This window comes from Nomia melanderi, chromosome 5 (assembly GCF_051020985.1).
Source record: "Nomia melanderi isolate GNS246 chromosome 5, iyNomMela1, whole genome shotgun sequence".
NCBI lineage: Eukaryota > Metazoa > Arthropoda > Insecta > Hymenoptera > Halictidae > Nomia > Nomia melanderi.
This window is the reverse complement of record NC_135003.1, coordinates 12,120,088-12,134,827: the sequence shown is the minus strand read 5'-3', so window position 1 is coordinate 12,134,827 and position 14,740 is coordinate 12,120,088. Positions and strand designations below refer to the sequence as shown.

General features: G+C 44.2%; 1 protein-coding gene across 4 annotated transcripts in view; it reads left to right on the top strand.

Moving 5' to 3' along the window:
- Positions 1 to 14,740, top strand: part of Fstl5 (follistatin-like 5) — a 103,091-nt gene that overhangs the window by 63,136 nt on the left and 25,215 nt on the right. The window lies entirely within an intron of this gene.

The window sequence follows — 14,740 nt, the reverse complement described above, 5'->3', positions numbered from 1 at the left end:
GCTATTGTATCGTGCTGCGTGGACGTTGTTCTTGTTGATTTCTGTCCGATTTCTTTGTTTACGAATTGACGATGTCACGGCTTGTACTCGTAAGAAATTAACGCTGCATCGAATGTACGAGATCGTATGGAAAATCTAGTTTCTCGACTTTTTCATATGAACATTGAAAGTGAATTTGAATTTTGAGATAAACGTTTTGTTGCTTTTCCGCAGAGGATGGCAGATGGATAGTATCGGTTCAATTGAGTTTCTTTGTTCTACTTTTTGTTTTTATCTCGTCGAACGTTGTCGCTTTATGTTGCGTCATTGATAAACGATAATATTGACAAGTCTGTGAATATTATCGCTCAGTTGAACGCGCTATTGTAGCAGTCACCGTCGCGGCGCTATCGACAAATCGAGCGACGGTCAATCGATGTCCCCCGCAACATTCTCAGTGTTAATGCCATCGAGTAGCGCGAATAGATTGTGCAATAAATCATGCAGCGCTTATATAAGTTGGTTAAATGTTTGCAACTGATATTAGATGATTTAATACAATTGCAGGTTGCCCAATGGATACGATGGAAACACAGTGTCAGAGAACTTTTGCGCGGGAATGTGTTAGTAATAGCTTATCTGATCTATTCTACCTACGTTTAACTACTAAGTCTGAAAATATGAAGGATGGCCAGCGACTTTCCCAAGCTCATGAATCAGACGTTACCACCGGCGCTGGCAAAAGGTTTATTGCTACTGTTATTACTTCTCGCTGCTCCAACAGTAAATAACGGAGAAATCGAGAAGCGTAAAGAGTTAATGACTGTTTCAGCCGTCAAGATCCAAATACACGATTGATTATACAATGCATTAACTCTACGTACGCCAACATGTTCGCCCATGCATTCGTTCCTAACAATCTCTTCAGAAATCAATATACTTCCATTAACACAATTATTCCTCCTCAATCGCCTTTCACAAAAATATCCTCTCGAATATCTTCTCCAAACATTTCGCAGAATTGCACCAGCGCAGTCGGAGAAGAAAATGCTAAAGAGCCCTTTTATTAAACCGTTGCGCTGCAAAATATTCCGAAAATCGCGTACATTTACCAAGGATCCGAGCCAGCGCGTAATGAATAAAAATTTCCCGGAGTCCGCATGATAATATGCAACGTCCACTTTATCTCTCCCTCTCTGTTTTCTCTTTTCTCAAAAAAACTCACGAACAATTTTCCGTCTGGCCGTCGCGAGCTATCCGTATCCGCAAAAGAACGGCCGGCTTAGCCGCGTCGCGTCGGTGGATCCCATCGTTCCCCATCGATCGGTCGCAATTAGTGTAATTGCGAGTTCGGCCGGGCGCTTGACCTATCTTCGGCAATTAATGCGGCTCAAATATCGCCGGGTGGCACGCGGACTGTGAATAACGGTAATCGCGGTCCGGCAGCGCGACAACGGAGGAATTCGGCCGTGTCTGGTGTTCCTTGAACGGCGCGAGGAAACTTCGGAACGACAAGGCGGCGGGCGACGCGGGGGTGGTAACGAGCGACACTCGAGAGCAACAGCTGCCGTCTGAAAATATTTGCATTCGCCGTGTTATAGCCGTGGCCGTTATCGATATATTCGCGACCGGCCCCCGTGTTCTATGCGCGCGCTTCAATTACGGTAATTGCGAGTTCTGGCATCGGCCAGTGGCTCGTTAGAAAGTAACACAATTTAAACGCAGCCCTTAATGGCCGACCCGCGTCCCCTGCGAAGACGATAATTACACGGGATGTATCGTAATTTACTTTGCCGCCCCTCGCCGCGCCGGATGACAAGCGGCAACGATTCACCGGGCACAATAACGCCCGTGACTCCTTCCACCCCTTTCGACCGAATTTCACCGTCGAATCGGCCGATTAACACTGGAACTACTGGACAAATCGAAATGGGCTGATTCGTGATTCCTTTTCGCAATTTTTAACGCATCGATGACGGTACGCTCTGATTAGCGTGTAGCTTGAACTCCTGATTCAAGCGTGCAGTGTGAAAACACGTTTATAGTTCGTTTATGGCATCCATGGCTTCTTTTACTGTCTTGTCTAATAGTAGGTAACGCTTTACATAGAATACCGCAATTATGTAAGACGCGAATTAACGTCGGCAACGATTGGAAAATTAAAGGCGAACCATCTGCTGTCATCGATGTGCTAACACGTACTGGTTTATTTTTAAAACATTGGCGTACGTCCGATGGTCCGTGAGATTAACTTATATGTAAAATATTGAAATATCTGATTGTTGTTTAATTAATTTTAAAATAACTTTAAGATGATCACTTTTATATTTAATATCCTTCTGAATGATGTGGCAGTTAGCAAGGCTAGTAAAGTAGGTATTTATATAAAAACGAGATTTCTCGTTTCCGGTACGCAATCTGTTAAAAAGATATGGTCCTCGGAGAAATTACCGAAGAAATTGGTTCGGCAACAGGCAAATATAATTGTAAATTAGTATAAACGTCGATAGATGCACTGTTTCAGTTTCTATGGGGAAACTCGGAAAAGTCAATTTCTCTGCTCGTGTCGTTCTGTACATACGTTTACTCCGAAGATTCAAGATTGATAAGAGGCGAGTATTTTTAACTTGCGTTCAAAATAAGCATTTAGATTTGTCGAATTCAGTTCTAAATTTGTTATTCACTATCAAGCATTTTGTACCGTTAATATGTGATCCTTATGAAAAATGTAACAATATATTTTCCTCGGTGTCTTCAAATATTCATTACAGTGTTCAAGTGGGAATATTTAATTTCACAATCACTTGGGATATTTTTATACTTTTAAGTTATTAATCACTGCAAAATAAGAAAATCGATAGCAACGATTCCGACTGGCACGGTAGTTCCAGTGTTAAATGCACGAACGGCGCGGATCACCTACGGACAGTATCGAATTTTTAGTCGTGGATGTTTCGGACCCGGTTTCCGAGCCACTACAGTATTTAACTATTGTAGTGTGCGACTGACACCGAATCGTTAGGTAATATTTAACGCGGTGGACGGTGAAATAGTGTCCGTCGCAATCGAAAAACTAGAAGTTTAAATTTATCGCGTCGATTATTTATCGTTAACGTTTCGCGTTTCGTAGATCTTAATGAAATTCCGGTCGTTCGACAAGCTGACGGACGAGTCAATTGTTGAAATCTATATTGCTCGCAGAATATTAGAGGATGCGGATGTTACTTGAATTCGTTGGACTGCATAATTAAGTGAATACAAACGCAGACGCCGTTATTGTGTGATTTAAATAAATATATATTGTTTCCGACGAACGCATCAAATGAATTGCAGCAGAATTAATATGCGTTCTGAGTCTTGATGCCGGTACACGCTTTTGTGTTACGAAGTGACAACATGGTAATCAATATTGTTTTCGATTATTACAGTAATATAAATCCGATTCTCTTGATATTCTTACCTAAATGAAATATTAAACGATGAGAAATACCTTTATTCGAACGCAGACATTCGCAGTCGGGTATAGACAAATGAATTTTCGTTGCTTCCGTATTCATATGAACTGCTGCATCAATTACATGTCATATTAATTATTTCATTATTAATTAGACAAGTGATCGAACGAACCGAATGAATCAGTAATTGGTCAAATATTTCTGTAACGGCGTTCATTAAAGTGACAAAACCGTGTTCATACGGATGGTACGGATGACTTTTAGTAATTCATTAGCGATCGGTTTCGCGCGTTACAAATACATAAGAACATTCTATTCTCTTCGTGCATTCGTGAATTGTAATGCATCTCCCGAACGAATCACATATACCGCGACTTATCTTCGCATCGGCTTGCGTAATTCCTTCCATCACTTGCGATTACCATCTTTTCACTTAAATGATTCGAAAGTTTATTGCCTCGAAAGCTGCCAGGTGAAATCAGAGCCGCGAATATAGCATCCCCGCCGCGGAAGCACGCCCGCGCGAAGAATCGTTTCCTCAATCAGTAAGAAAAGCCTCTATTCCACTACTTGATTAATGGCCACTTCTCCCGAAGCGTAACGAATAAAAAGGAAATGTTCATTTACCTTCACGCTATATTATCCAAGCAACGTAGCGTTGCATGTTGCTTAAAAGGTGAAACTCCAATGGCAACAGTTATCATTTACCCGACGACTGGAGCCGAACGCGAAACTCTGCCGCGCGAGTCGTCTGATCGGTAAAGGGGTGGGGGGGCAGAAATAGAGAACCGACACCGTCATTACCGCCTGTGACAATAATAACGTTTCAATTCCCAAATGCGAAACGTCCCCTTTTTCCTCTCTTTGCCGATGCGATTAACAGAAACCGGTCGGTCGCCGGTGGCAATTTAAAACCCGTGAAAATAAAATTCATTGTGCCGGCAGCGTTGTCCGCGGTTTGCGCCCGGCAAAAATGAACAGCACGCCGGCGCGTGTATTCAAATAACACGTAACCGCTCGTTATGTCTCGGCCAAGGTAAAAAGTTAAATTGTTTTGCCAAGTGGAATGTTAATGAAACGACCCGGCTTTTATTCGCGCTCGTTGCGACAGAGATACGAGAGTTACGCCGCTGTCTTTTATTGACAAAGGATCCATATCGAATCGACTCGCAACGTAATGTCCAGATATTAATCCCCACCGTTTTATTTCATACCCGCGGCTTTATACGATATATAATCCAATATCCCCTTTACTATCGAACCCTGATTTTTCTGCGATTCTCCGATCGCGATAAACGAAATGTGAAACGATCGAATGGCAATGCGATCTCGAATAGTATTTAACACGTTGAATGCCATTGGTCAACGATCACCCGGATTACTATAGTTCGCTCAGTGAAACTACGATTATTTGAAACGATTTCTGTATTATAAATAATGCTGCCTAATCCGGTGACATTCATCTAGATGAACATGCAATAATAACGATGCAGTTCGGTCAAATGATTCAATATTATATTTTTTCGATTTCGGTATTTTGCTCCATGAAACCGTGCATTCGACGCGTTAATATAATCGTCGCAATTCTTAAAAGAATATCTATGTTTATATTCGATTAAATTATCCGACAATCGATGCACCGCACCGTGGACGCAACTTTCACGAACAAGTCGAGAGAAAAATCAGAAATTTGAGTGAAGTGTAATTTCACTTGGAATCACGGTGTAACGAAGTGTCTTGTTCTTAGGAACTTCAGTTCCCTCGTTGTCGGATGTAAGAAGAGTATTTGCCGAAGTTCGCCGCCCTCTTCTGCGCACCCGCTGCCTTTGTCAGGCTCCGCACACGTGATCTATAAAGATGGCGGAGGGCGGAAACTATCCGTAGAATTATAAGTACTTGAAGTCATAGCCAGATTTTACGGAACGCCATGAATGCAAGCGCCCCCTACGTGTAGCAAAAAGCTCTTCCGAGTGCTTACGAAGTTACTACCGCGTGAGCCGTTCCGAACATTAAAAACTCATTTCTACGCTCGTTTTATTTTTATAACAACTGGCACACACGCACGGTCGCGAACTTAAAATATGAACCGAGACTCGCGTTATCCGCGAAAGATTGATTTATCGTACGCACGACTTATACCACACGACGCCAGCCGGTTAACTTATCGCGGATCAACCGCGAATATTTATTTAACTTTTCTCAACGATTAGTTTCTGGAAATAGCTACTAATGGAATGGAACGGAAACCCATTACCGCGATTAACTCGTTTCGGAATGAAAAAGCTTCCCGTTGTGCGAATGTTTCATCAGGTTAAAATTGTTTCCATTGGTTTGCACCCGTGCTATGCGACGACGGAGTTAGCGACTCATTCCTTTATAATGATCGGCGGTGAAACCAATGCTTCTCACTGTAAAAAATCCGTTCGTCTTCTACAGTACTATTCGAATCAGTAAATAAGTGGAAACTTATTGTAAACGGCAAAGTTCAAAATAAAAGGTGCGCAGATCGGAATTTATTTGAATACCGTTTTGTCGTACATTGCTATTTAACGACAAAAATATTGATTAACGTGAGGATTGAAGTCATCATTCATCGGAAGCATCCGAAACAGAGCAATTCGACGGAAACGATATGTAATGATTAACAACAAGGTAATAGTCGAACGCTGATCATCCGCGTTTCGTCAGTACGTGCCTTCTTAACACGTTCCGTGCCAGGAAATTTTTGTTATATTTTGCTTATGAACTATATTAATTTGTTTAATAAAATATGAACATATATTCAAGTTTTTGATAACTTTTATATATTTTGATATTGCTCCTTTATGTTCTCGCTGCTTTGTAACGCAACCGCTGTGACCATGTACCCCTTAAAGGTATTTCCTTACAGAAATTGGCGTGTACCATGTATGGTAAACATGGCACTGAACGTGTTAAAGGGCCCCATACACGATGAAACATGCCGCGATGCAGGCACCGCAACAAGCGACAGGTTTGAACCTTCTTCGCGTTTTGCTTGAGTACATGTGTGAAACTTTCGAAAACTCAAACCCATCACTTGTAGCAATCGCCTGCGTCGCCGCAAGTTTCAACGTGTATAGGGGCCTCGATGATTCCTGCAAATATGCGGAATTATCAAGCTACAATTTTCGCGATCGATACAAATAAACACGTAGCTTTCTAGAACCAATCGAATAAACTCTAAAATAAACGTCCGTGAATCTAGTGTTAACGCGTTTACGCTGGAACTACCGAATAGTTCATTTTGATCCATTCATGAATCCTTTTACAATTATTGAAGCGATAGCAGATGCTGCTTCGCCAAATCACCGAAGAAATTGACTTAGTAACACACAAGTTGAATCGTAAGTCGATCTCAATACCTAGAATCTCAGAATCCTTACAGAAAAATTTGAAAACTTCAATTTGCCTCGGTAGTTCTAGTGTTAACATGAATGCCATGGAGGTCACCGGTGACCCCGAACCAAATCGAATTACTATAGTTCACTCGATTAAACAACGATTGTATGAAAACATTTCCACATTATAAATAATGTTACCTAATGCGGCGACATTCAGCTAGATCAACGTGCAGCAGTAATAACGCAATTCAGTCGAATGATTTAACCCTTTGAACTCGAGGGGCGCTTTTCAGTCGCCATTTGATTTGACCCATGGAAATGGTAAAACGTAGAATTCAATACTAAATTTTCATATAATGCATCAACACATGGAACATCGAAATGAAATAATTCTGTTACTTAATTTATGCAAGGTATTTCTTTATGTTAGCTGTAAAACATACCATTGACATTTCATAAAAAAATAATGAACATTCGTTGAGAAAAATATTCTCGAGTACAAAGGGTTAATATTACGTTTGTTCCATTTTATGTATGTTGCTGTTTAACACTAGGTTTACGGAACGCGTCAATTCGACGCAGATTGAATTTCATAAACATTATTCGATAAATGTTTCAATCGGTTTTCGTCGATCCAATTACACGAACATGAATCCTGATTGTCTATTTCTACATCTATTCCAAAATCTAAATGAACGAATATCAACTTCCCCATGAACAATAGAATAAACTGTACAATAAATGCCAGTAAACTTAGTGTTAAAATCGTGCGGCGTTCAACGTGTCAACAAGTAATTCGTCGAGCGACGCACGGTTAGATGAAGATTCCGATCTTACAAACGAGCGCAGTGATTCGCCACGTCTCGAGACAATCGTTAAAAGTGGCCCGGTCGTATCGATCCCCTTTATTAACAGCCGCCATCGCGGGGCGCGTCAAACGGTCGCCGTGATAAGCCGCGGAACAACGAACGGTGCAAGGCGCGTCCCGGTGGAAGCGATTCTGGTGGCCGGAAACTCGAGCGGAACCCGCATCGTCCCATTATCTCCGCACGCAATAAACCATTCCCTCTCCCCCCTCGCCCCTGGCCAAGGTTACTCGGCGGCCCACCCCGCGTTTCCTCGAGTACATCCGTCTCTTGAAAAAATATCAGCCGTTCTCGCCGTCCTCGGCCCCGGCCCCGCTCCGTCCGCTCGTTCTTTCGTCGAATAATTAGGAGCCGGTACATTTTCCGGGAGCCGGCGCTTTTTAAACGGCCCCGGAGCCAAATAGAAAATGGGAAATGAAAAATTAGAGGTATCGCGAGAATCTCGTAATTAACCCCCGGACGACGACGGTGTCCGGGTCTACGTCGGATCGACCTGGGATCGAGAATTCCATTCAGTTTCTTACTTCTCGCCGATTAATCTCGAGCGACGTTTATTCGTGACGGATCTGACGAAGGAATCGATTCGTTTGTAAGATAATCTTAACCCTTTGCACTCGAGAGACGACTCTTAGTTGCCGTTTGATTGAACGCAGAACGATGAAACGAAAGATTCAATGTAAAATGTTGAGTGAGGTATTAACACATGAAACAGAAATAAAACAGTTCTGCCCCATAACTGATGCAAGATGTTTCTTTACGTAAGTTGCAAATAATATTAACATTTCGTCAGGAAATAACGAATGCTTGCAATGAGAAATATTGTCGAGTGCTAAGGGTTAACACTGGAACTACCCGCAGTCAAATCTTCATTTCGAAATTTGCCTATAGGAACTCTACGAATGCAACTGCTGAGATTTCAATTGACTTACGATTCAGCTTGAGTATTACTAAATCAATTTCTTCAGTGACTCTGCAGAGAATGTGTTATGTTTTTAATCTTTGGGAAAGAAGAACGTAGGAACGAGTTAATTTGAACCACCTAGTAGTTCTAGTGTTAAAAGAGTAATATTCAAACGGAGCTTTCACTATTTTATTATTCAGCCCATAAAAGCTGACGCGTTTTACAGTGTAAATTCTTTATTGATCCCGTTTTACAGAAATTGTCGAGGTGATCTGTTATTAATTCATGGAAAGGAGTTCCTTCGACATGGAATTCTCCGGCATTATCGGGTTATCGATGCGCTTTTTCAGTAACTGAGAAGCGAATTTAGTATACATAGCTTCTGACGTCCGGATCATTTCGAACGGAATTATTCTTATAAGTCTGCAAAGTCGTCAAGAACGGCAGGCTGTCTGCGCCGGAGGAAATGGATCTTCGAACAATGAAGACGTAAGTTCATGAAAACGCGACCGAGAACACATTCGATCGAATTGTCGGTAGACGGGGGACGGTTTAACCGGGGCTGAATAAATGATCACCGATCGCCGCCGCGGTGAATCCCCGTGTCGCCGCGAATCAGTTCTAACCCAGTTTCTATTTCCGCTCCCCTTTGGATTCGTTTCGCCCGGCAATTTGACGGATCACGGAAATGTCAGAGGGGCAACACTAATTGCGACGTGGAGCCCGACAAAAAGTTTGGCTGCTCCGTTACTCGGCCCCAATTATCCCCCTAATATTAGGGGATGAAGATCGGGAAATCGAATTACTGTCCCGTGAATCCGGCATCGATCTCGTACCCTGCGCACACTTTTCCCTCACCCTTGTCGCCTGTCCCGACATGGCTTTCGATCTTGTCGCGCGCGATATTAGAGAAACGTAATAATGCACAGGAGATCATGCTTAAAAGCTTTACTAACTTTTTAATGAGCCGCACCGGCGAGTCTGAAAAAATTGCGAAATCCCTTTTCTCGCGGAAGCTGCGCCAATGGCTTCGTGCGTATCGCTGGCGCGTCCCTCGTTGACCTTCTTCGTGTCGAAAGTGGAGCAGACCGCGGCTCGAACAAGAGAATCGTACGAAGAGAGTGTCAGAATGGCATTCGGACGTAAAAGGCATCGATTTTTCTTGATAATAGAATCTGGAGGACGCGGATGTTCGAATTAAAGCGGGCTAATTTCGCTGTCGCGTCCGGTGAACCGAGCCGAGCTCTTATTATGCCCGGTGCACAGCTTATACGGGCTCGTGTCCTTGCACCGCGGCCAAGCGTCGAAACAAAGGACAGGGTATTCGGATACGGCATATGTACAGTGTTATCCACTTAACTCGGAACTCATGCGTGCGAGGACAAGCACGAATGACAAGAGCGCGACACGTGCGGAGTTCCCCTGTAACTTCGCGCTTTGGAAACCCTTTCACCTCATTTCTATCTTGGCTCTCCTGCGTCAAACATAGACACAGTTTCCGAGTATTTGTATGTCGAGTATTTAACCCTTTGCCCTGTGATTCCTTCACTGTGGAACTGCTGCACCACCAATTTCCACTTGATGTTATCGATAACATTTAATGAGTCCTTTTTTCTTTAATTCTTTCTTTGTGCTTTAACAATATATAATCCTTAAGCTTAATGTCAATATCCCCCAGTTTATGAAAAAGATACAAACATTTTGAAACAAAGGCTACAAATTTTCTGGAGCAGTACCACCACTAATTTTAGCTACGAGCCGCCACTGGATTCCTTTCTACGACTATTTTGTCATTAATAATTTTTAAATTCTAAGCAGTTTCTATGTTTATGTTTGCCTCTGAGTATAATAATTGATTACAGAAGAGTAACATTTAAATTGACTCCGAATGAATCGAGCAACATTTCACCACGAGCGTAACACGTTATAAGGGGTTAACCCATCGGCCTATGATTTCTTTCTGAACTCCGATCGAAACGGCCACTTTGTCATTAATAATTTATTGTAAAAAGAGAAAAATTCTAAGCATATGTTATTCCTATATCTCCTTTTAAGTATAATAGTTGATTAAAGAAGAATAATATTTATTTTGCACTGAAATGAACTGAGTAATATATATATTCGTTGAATCATGTTGAAAATCTCCATCACGAGTCTCACTCGTTGTTGCAGGACAAGGGGTTAACGCCTAGCGAAATCCTTCATCGAACGATACATTCCCTCTGTTCGAAGGCTACAAAGAAAACAGACGAAATTTGATTAAGTCTCGCATAACGCAACGCTCGGAAGTTTCCGGCCGGCGGCTGCGCCCGGAAAATCAGCGATACAGGGAAAATACGCGCGCGGAAGCGCGATGCTCATTGTCAGTCAGCATATCGAGGCCAACAAGTTGAACTGTGGCTCATTAAAAACTTGTATTCCCGTTGTGTGCGGACGTCGAAACGAAGAGTCGCCTAATTAGAGAACTCTACGTTCATTAAAAAATAACGGCGCGATCCGCGGGAACGGTGGTCGTGCCGTTGCTCGAAAACAGCCACCCCTTGCGCGCCATCGATGAGCGTCTAGCGTGAACCGTTCAATTAGGGAGCCGAAACGGCGAGCCACGCGCGAAGATATCTCGCGTCGGCGAAAGAGCGAACTTTTTCAATCGCGTTTCAATTTCCCCGCGGTCGGGGGTGAGGCTCATAAAACTTGTCCGGGAATCGGAATGCTAAATGGACCGAGCGCGGGGCTCGCTTAAGCGTCCGGGGGATGCAAAAGCACTCGGCGTAAGTGTCGGTTGTAGATGCGGCCGCGATGTTCGACGCGTCGGAAACGTCGGGACGTCGAAGAGAACGCGCCGCAACCCGTGGCGAGGGGATCGATCGCCGGTTCTTATTCTTTAAAATGGCTTCTGCTCTTCCTCCCCGTTGCCGACGCGTCCGGGGAGGTAATAAGAAGCAGCCGCGAGGATCGGGGACAAGATTTAAAGCGAGCGAATCGTTGCCGTATAAACGGCCAACGAATATACTGCCGTGCCCGGCCGGCGCTCCAATAACAATATACTTCCGGCTTTATCAATGCTATTTGTCTCCCGATTGAAAAGCCCGAATGAATTCAGAAAGGGCGGGCCGGCCTTAAGTCGAGACGAAGGACCCGAACGATCTCTGCGCAGGGACCGCTCTCGATTTACGAGCACCACGCGAAGACGTCGCTCCCTCGGATTTATATCTCACGAGGATTTCCTCCTACCGCGGATTAAACAGGCCAAATAAAGCGACGCCGGAGGAGAGGATACGGTTAAGGGAAATTCATTTTTCACCGGCGCGGCGCGCGTCGCGCGTGAGAAAAATTCGGTACACCGCCCGGCCGACGCGATCCGTCTTTCGGGGACACTTGAACCCGCGAAACGTATGAATAAATGGTTCGGCCCGGTTCGGTGAATCGCGCATGAATGCGATCCTCGAGCAATTTTCCCGCCAGCTGAACCGTTTCCGGTCTCTTTGTGTGTAAACGCGTTTCGGGGCACTGCTCGGAATATTTTAAACCGCGTTCCTTCGTGATGGATGGAACGTCTGCCGGGCGACGTGCTTTCGTAGGGATTGCTTGAAACTATGTTAATGGATTTAACGGGAAGTCGTTGGGCTGTTCCGAGGGTGTGTGAATAAATAATTTCTCGGTCGCTGGTAGCATGTGTGGATGATACAATGTTAATTGACGATAATGCGGGTTCGTCGCTCGACGATTTGCGTGATATTTTTTATGAGAGCTCCGTGTTCTTATGGTTCACTTTGACACCGGTGCTCGATCATGCGCATTGATTGTTGCAGGTAGAAATAGAGGCGGTGGAGCAGAAAATTTTCATTCTCCCGTGCGCCTCCCTGGCTCGAAGGACCTTCAGGGTTTTCAGTATCCCTGATGATTCTATCTGATCACATCGGTCATTCTCCTCTGGCTACCTCTTCCTTGGTATCTTTGATCCCTCTATCTCCTTTTCATTGGCCCTTGATCTACGAGGCTATTGAGATCTTCGAGGAGTTCTTTTGGACTCGCCTGAACCGTTGTAAGCTCCTGCGGATTATTATGGATTCTCGCGGATTTTTTGGAGATTCACGTAGACTTTCATGGACTCCCGTGGCGTCCTGTGTATTCTCGTCAGCGTTCGTGAACTCCCGTGAATTTTTCTGAACCTTTGTGCTACCTTGAGAATCATGTCGACCCCTTCAAATTTCTGGGAAACTCTGTAAATTTTTAATTTTTTTTCACCTTTGGAAACTAAAGTATTCAGGACCGAATCCTTTTTAATAACAGACAAAGATGATCTCAGTTTCCGTTCGACTGCAGTTTATTTCGTTCAAATTGACACGAATCAAATGAGAACACAGGCGGAGGTAGTTATAAAAACACACTCGAATAAAACAAGTGTCGACGTTAATATTAACCCTAATCGGGCAACGATGTGACTTTGAGTCACATTTGAACTTTTTACTTAAATTTTTTGATCATTTCATATTGCGTTTCCAAAAGTTTTTCTGGGCTTTTAAAAGTTGGGCTCTACAAACAAATACAATATCATTTTGATCCTTTTATTCTCACAAGTGACTGACAGTCGTATCGCGGTATGATTCATTATAAAAACACGTGGTGCGATTGGGGTTAAACTAAAATCGAATGTACACATACGTGCCAGTACCCCGAAGAGTTTAATATCCCCGTAGACTCTTGTAGACTTCCCCTAGGCACTGTAGAAACTTCCGACACTTCTAATCCTCAAGTAACTTCAAACAGCCTGTCTAATTTGCCAGACACCGGTTTCACGTATCAAAGTGTACTGCCGCTTGTCAGATATAATCACACAATTATTAAACACTACTATAAACGAATTAATCAACGAAAATGCCCGCAAGCAACAGTGATCGAAAGGTACGCGACAATCAAAGAATCCCCGCAGTAGCTCCAATCCAGGAATACGTTCCCAGCCGCGACAGTGTGAATCGATATCAGTGTTTAACGCGCACGCGGCGCGTCAAGTGCAGATTTCAATTTTCGGTTTCCGTGTGACACGTCGGTGATGATTATACGCGGGTGGAAAAGAGCCCGGCGTGCCTCGCGCCGTCGGATTTTTGTAAAAATTGCACGTTTCGGTGGCGTTGCCGTGGCCAAAGGAAATCCTCGGCGAAATTCAGCGGGCGGGGCAGAGATGCGAGGACCGCGAATGAACCTGTCTCGTTCAAAGGCAAAGACAGACGGCCGGCACTTTTTAATTAATGCATCCCCCGGGTTCTACCGACGCTTTCATTTTCCGTGCGTGACATTTGCGCCCGGCGAAACGGGTCACGCGGGGCCGGAGCACTTGACGAATCGCCTTCGCGATAAGGCGATTAGAAACGGCGCTGGACACCGTGTAACCATCCCGCGCCCCATCCTGCGTGTCGCCTGTTATTGAACACCCCTCGGCGCGACTCGATCCGTCCGCGGACGCGTTTCCACCTGACGTTTCGCCGGTGGGGAAAAAAAAAATGAAACTCCGAAAACGCTTCCCCTCGACGAAATACACCGCAGTTGCATCCAGCCATTCGTTTATTAACACTCCGACGCCCGCGCGCCGATCCCTCAGGCCCGATACTAAAAATCAATATTTACAGTCAAATTTTTCGCGCAACGAATTTGATTACCGGCTGGTCTGGGAGAAGCGAAAAACTGTGGATTGCGACGGACGTGTTTGCAGTTTTCATTCTTTTCAACCGGCGAGCCTTTTAGTCCTGCGAAACTCCTATGGAAACCGATTTCGAAGTATCACGCGGAAAGTTCGGGCGGAGATATCATAATTGATGACACCAATGCCGCTGTCGTCTTGAATATTTTACCGCCCCGAAAGTAATCTCGTTTCCGCGGAATACAACGGGATATTGGTCGAAAATAGTGACCGTGGCTGGCAAATATTTTCTGGGGCACAGCGATGTGTCGCTGATCGATATATGTACGACGGCGTCCGTGGAAACGACCCAGGAATTAGGGATCTCGGTAATCGTAGTCGGGTCACCGGTGGTCTACGGAGGGTATACATGTTGTTTTGACTGTAGATTACGGTATGATCCAGTTTAAAGGATGACGGGGTCTGTGTCAAAGGCGCGAACTGGAAATACAGTTTTCATTCGCCCCGGAGGGGTCTCGTTCTTAAGGGACAGGCTTATGAAA